Genomic DNA, 6,789 nt, shown 5'->3' on the forward strand with positions numbered 1-6,789 from the left:
ACTTCAGTAGCAGAAAATGTTTTTCCACTCTTATTTTCTATTAGGAATGACCGTTTATGTAAACATCACAACAATGTCAGAACAACTTTCGACTTTTAGTGAAAATATTGGGACTGCAGGCCCATTAATGCTTCAGAGCAACAACTCTGTCTCCCACCTACCATTATTCGTTGAAGCCTGTGGACTATCTGGGCTTACTCAGGATAAGTTTAACATAGTAAGATTATCACGAAAGATAGTATTTGAAAAATGGTGATGCCTCCTCAGCTACAGAACATAACTGTTGTGTCACTCAATTATCAGTATTATCCACATAAGCCCATCCATACTTATCATAAAATAGTAGCTATGTATGTATGTTATAGGAGCAGAACAGGAGTCTAGTTAATAAATCAATGTTGTTGTAGCACGTGGAAGGAGTGCCTGGAATGCTATGTTTGTTTTTCTTTCTTTGAATATCAAGTTATTTTTCAGTGCCCTCTTTTATTTCAGATTATAGCTAGCTGAAGGTAACTGAAACTGAAGTATCTTATATTGCACTGCTGTGAAGTACCATTTTTCTGAAATTGATGGCTTATGACTGTTTATTGTAACAAAAAGTTTGATGGTATGCTAATGTCCAGAGTTTTCTTAGCTGCATTTATAGCAGAAAATATTGTTCCCTCTTATCTCCCACCAGAAAACCACTTTCCATGTTTTTGAGAGTGCTTCAGAATAAAAAAAACTGAACGCCACCTAGAATTATTCCTATAAACGTGTAAATTATTTGTGCTTACTCAAGCTAGGTTTAATGTAGTAAAATAAATAGGAAAGTCTGTCTTGCGAGGAAGCTGTATGATTTCGCTGTTGTGTTTTTCCGTTGTTAGTATTATCCACACAACCCCATCAATATTTACCATAAAGTAATTGTTGTCTGTGTGTCATAGGGATATAGGTATTGTCGTCCAGCGAAAAGGGAGTCTTCAGTTATTGAATCTACATAACCATAACAGTGAAAGAAGTGACAAGCAAGTTACGTTTAAAAATTTCTTTTGAATTGTCAAACAAATTGTGAAACGTTTTTCTTTTTCTTTCTTTCAGAAATGATTCTATTCCACCAATGATGCAGTTGCTATTGACACTCAAATATTTTTTTCTGTCCATTGGATACTTCGTTCATAATGCAAGGGGATAGCCAGTGGGATTATTAAAAGGACGTGTGAGGCACTGGACAACATATGCAAGAGACAGTTTTGTTAGTTATTTCAGTTCTATGCTGTAATTAAATGAAAATAAAATAAACATTCTGTTATTCTGAAATCATTTATTTAATTCGTGTTTTCTGATCCTAATTTCAAACTTTATGCTCTTGCTTTTAACCAATACAGATCTTCCTCCCTTTTCTGGTTCTTGTCATGCTAGTTTTGAAGCAGCACCATCTGCAGCTCTGCTAATTCTTCCACATTTGAGAATAGGTGTTTTTACTCTGAAAACAGAGCTGACAGTCTTAAGCTGAGATGACTGCAGAAAAGGAAGAACACAGTGAAAGTGTCATGCATCCAGTACTTCCCCTACCCTCCCAGGTTACATCTATCTGCTAAAGATGATTGTAAAAAGCCAAAATTATGTCTGATATAGTTCATGTTGCTCAAACATTTAGCTCGGTATGGGCTTTTGGCGTTTGTTAAAGTTTCGAGAACATACCTTCACCGAAGAATCAAGCAGTATATTGCTCCCTCCTACGTATATCTCGCGAAGAGACCATGAGGATAAAATCAGAGAGATTAGAGCCCACACAGAAGCATACCGACAATCCTTCTTTCCACGTACAATACGAGACTGGAATAGAAGGGAGAACCGATAGAGGTACTCAGGGTACCCTCCGCCACACACCGTCAGGTGGCCTGCGGAGTATGGATGTAGATGTAGATGTAGGGTGAGATACGACAACAGCTTCCAGTTTGGATATGTGCCATAGGTACATTTCTACCACAGGATTACTAAAATGATTGTGGTTATTTATTGCAAATGTTTGCATCTTACTCTTCATACATATGCTCAATATAATTGTTCATAATCACATCATGTAAACAAGATATATGTATGTTCAATAGCTGAAAAGTGGATGCACAGTGTTCAGTAATTCAACAAAGGTACTTTCTGTAGAAACGCGTCAATGCTGTAATGAATTAATTACTCTAAGACATAAATGCACCAGCAAGCCAGCCAGTAGCACCTCTTAGGATTGTCAGTCAAATGAGTCTTAATGATGTCTGTGTTGTCACAGTTGGAGACTCTGAAAAGACCAACTATTCCACAAAGCAGAGCGCATTATACAGTTTCTTTCATATTATGTCCCCTCTTGGATTGTGATGTCCATCCCTTGACAACTGCATCAAATCTTAAATTTCATTATACAAAACTTGCAACTTACATTCCATGTATGGGGCGCCACCAATCTGTAGCCTCTGCTTTCTTTTCTAGGAATAATATTTATATGTTTCTCTCCTGTGGGGGGAGGCATCGTATGTCTGTTGTAGCTGCTCTGTCTATCTGTGTAAAGTTTTTTATAAATGGAAACAGTTGCATATTTTTTCCCATACTTTATTCTGAAATCTAGAAAGATATCTCAGTGATCAAACGACAAATACCTCATCCATTACCTAATTTCACGATAGATCTATATACTGTTGTACATGCAAATACTCTATAGATTTAGTTAAATGTTTTGCACCAATGTTTTCATTGAATGAGGCCAGAGAAGTTTTATGTTTTATACTGTACTCTTGAAGACGTCTACAGTATCTATCAGCTTCAAAATATCCTCGAATGAACAACTTTGCGATCTGGAACCCTTATCGCTCACGTTATGCATGCTACTTCTACAGATGTCTAAAGTACATATAAAATGATGTACATGAAAATACCCAGTGTAATCTTAAACTGAAACTTCCTGTCAGATTAAAACTGTGTGCCGGACTGAGACTCGAACTTGGGACCTTTGCTTTCATGGGCAGGTGCTCTACCAACTGAGCTACCCAAGCAGGACTCACGCCCCATCCTCACAGCTTTAATTCCGCCAGTACCTTGTATCCTACCTTTCAAACGTCACAGAAGCTCTCCTGCGAACCTACAAAACTAGTACTCCTGGAAGAAAGGATATTGCGGAGACATGGCTTAGCCGCAGCCTGGGGGATGTTTCTAGAATGTGTCTGCAACATGCTTTCTTCCAGGAGTGTTAGTTCTGCACGTTTGCAGGAGAGCTTCTGTGAGATTTGGAAGGTAGGAGGCGGGGGGACTGGCGGAATTAAAGCTGTGAGGACGGGGCGTGAGTCCTGCTTGGGTAGCTCAGTTGGTAGAGCACTTGCCCATGAAAGGCAAAGGTGCCGAGTTCGAGTCTTGGTCCGGCACACAGTTTTAATATGCCAGGAAGTTTCATATCAGTGCACACACCACTGTAGAGTGGAAATTTTCATTCGAGACACTCTTAAGTTGTTGTCAACTTAACTGTACGGGAACGCTACTCTGGGAATAACTAAATGAGGAATAACATGGTGTCATACAGTGCACACTCCTAGTTAACCCATGGTCAGCCTATTCCTCAGTAAGCTATCTATGGATTTAACCTGAGATTGTACAACTGACCCTTAAACTTTCTGATGTGAGAGCAATCTGTTGGGAAACAACATAACTTACTTGGAAAAATAACTGTTGTCATGTAGCAACAGTTGCCATGAAATATTGGAAAAGACTAAGTGCTGCCTCGCCTATGTTTCATTTTCAATTTTGCATCACATATCCACAAGCCACAAACCAAAGTGAAGTTTTGCAACGCTGGACCAAGCACCACTTACGTCTCTGGTCTAGTGATGGTAAACGGAAGATGTGGGAAAGCTGGTTCACAACATCAACTTTGTGCTTACCAGGTGTGATAACGGATGCTTTCAAAGCAACAACACAATCTGTTATTGAAATTGCAACAAAAAGTCGAATGGATTTGGGACTTTAAAGGTGCTAACATAAGCTTCCTTTGGAGGTAACCCTCCAAACTACTGCAAAGATGCCTAAGCAGTCCAATCGTCTTCCATTCTTTCGGAAGAATATACATATTCAAGCACTGACATTCCAATGAAAGATTATACTTCGAATGTAAATAACTGTAACAATTATTTGAGCTTTAGCAAGAGCGCCCTTATGTAATTCTTAGGAAGGCGTGGGACTGGCGGGGTACAAAGCATTTTTAATATTCTAGAAGATATGAGGCTACCTGTAAGTAGCCATAATAAAGTTCCAGTTCAAATCCTGTTAAAAATATGAATAACACCGACTTTTAAATCAGTTTTTGAAAGAAAAACCGTTGTCTACATTACATTTGCTGCTTTCCCTAGGAGTTATGGTAAAGCATGACCGCCCTGCCCCCCTTTGTCCCATGGTATGGGCACCCTTGACCTCAACTGAAGTAGTGGGTAAGGAAAATCGATGATGGAGCTGTAAGTTATATTGAAGATGAGAACTGCCAATACAGCAGTAACCACATTGACTACAATTAAAGGCTACAATTAAAGGAATTTTTCAGTATCCTTGTGTCACATTTTGTAGGTTACGAAAATATTTGGCGAAATGTCCTGCACTGGATGTGCCTCGACATCGCCAGTGATTTTATTATTGGAGCCAGGTTTCACAGGCATGGATTTCATACACACGCACCCCCACCACCACTCGCATAACCCAATAATTTGTAGAATCACTCTACTTGAACACTGTCATGCCAGATTATGCGTAAGTTAATGAAAGATTAAAGGCGTTCTACTTCCTTGCATGATGTCAGTTCCCCACAATCATCTATGAGGTAGTAGGATATATATGTGGATTCTATACTAATTTGTCTCAAAATGGACAAAATCACAAAACTAAGCATACATTTCGCGAAACATGTCTAATAATCATTGAAAGGATAAGAAACACAATTTTACCAAAAAGTCAAATATTATTAAAAAATAAAGTGAAAAGATACATACAAAGAAAAATAGAAATGTTTCATCATTTTCCGATTATTTTCACTGTTTTACAATCAACACCATCACTTTTCAAGCCCTTTTAACTATTTTTCGATAATTTCTTCACTAATTTCAAACTTTCATGTCATTTCTCAATTTTTTATATGTCAAAGATTCAGAATAAATGCTACAGATTTTCATCAAATATCATTAAATTTGAAGCATAAAATCTAATAATAAAAGTTGCAAATCAGTTCTTCATTTTCACCTTTTTTTTAATGTGTAGGTAAGAAATGGAAAAAACCAGTAAAACGAGCAATAATTTTTTCATTTATCTGACTCATTTACTTCCTTAAAATCTTTAGCAGTTAATAAGCCAGGACAAATGTTAAAATATAAATAAAAATCCAAAAGACTCAAAATAAAAGCATAATATCATGAAATTCATTATCCTACTGTTGTTTCTTCATTCCTTTACATCTTAGTTAAGTATACCCATTTTTAAAATAACGAAAACCATAACCACTAATTAAACTATAATATCTGTTTGGCAAAATAATTTTAAACCTGTTATTGAGCTTCACAATTTTTTCTCAACATTTAGTGTTCAATAATTGACATCCAGAAATGCTACACAGAAATTTAAATGTAGCTCACTAATTTTTGTAAGGATTAGAACTGTTTATATCATTGTGCTATTTCAGTAGGGACTCCACTCATACAAAAGATTAATGGGTTGAAAAATAGATTCATTCATTATGGTATTCTATTAAATCTGAACATATATGGTGTAAATGTTTTTCTATTAAAATTTATGTATTATAATGGACAACTCAACAAATAACAACAAACAACCTTTAAGGGTTATACTCTTGAAGAGCTAGCAAAAATATATATGTTAATTATGAATTATATTTTTCATTGTTTAAGGACAAAGAAGGAGAAAGAGAAGAAGAAGAGTATCTGGAACATAGTGACGATGATGAAGATGAAAAATAATTGTTTAATTAATGGAAACTCTACCATACAAAGTCCCCTTGTTACTGTAACTATTTTATTTTTCAAAATATATCTACTGTCATCATGATGACTCAGTGCTTTCATATGTATCTCATCTGGACAAATTTTAAGTTTATGGCTTTGCATCAAACTTACAGTTATATATTGTTCAACACTATCAAACAGATTATCATTATAATCTTGTAAATTTATCTTACTTTTTTCAACATTTCTCTTAACTCCTTCAGGTGTTTGCTCTTCTTTCTTCTTTATCAGAAAATGAATAGGAACAATTTTTGGTCTCAAAATACAAAATCATTTCATTATTTTCCATTATACTTATCTTTCATTGAACCTAATACCTTTTTATTTGTTTGAGAAATATTGTAAATGATATCTACCAAATAATCACTAGTATTAAATTTATCAAATATTTCTTTCATATCTTCATGAAAATTTTCTGTCTCTTTTTATAAATGTAAGTACCAGTATTTTGATAAGAAATTTCAATTTTTTCTCCATATTTTGGTTTCATAACCCTATAGTGAAAAATATACCAATTCTTTAGACAACTCAAATATACTTATTCCACTGGAAACTGGTTAATTAAACACAATTTCTGTCTTATTCATGTGAATTGTAGCAAGATTTTCATTTAATACTGTTCTCGCCTTGAAGTTTGGTTTTCCCACAAGTCTTTCACACTTTTATACATTTCAAACTAATTTTACATCCACTTCTTTCCTTATGTTTTCCATCTTTGACCAAATACTGAGTTAATCATCAAATTATAGTCTTCTTGATAATCGGTCTT

Source organism: Schistocerca gregaria, chromosome X (assembly GCF_023897955.1).
Source record: "Schistocerca gregaria isolate iqSchGreg1 chromosome X, iqSchGreg1.2, whole genome shotgun sequence".
Lineage (NCBI taxonomy): Eukaryota > Metazoa > Arthropoda > Insecta > Orthoptera > Acrididae > Schistocerca > Schistocerca gregaria.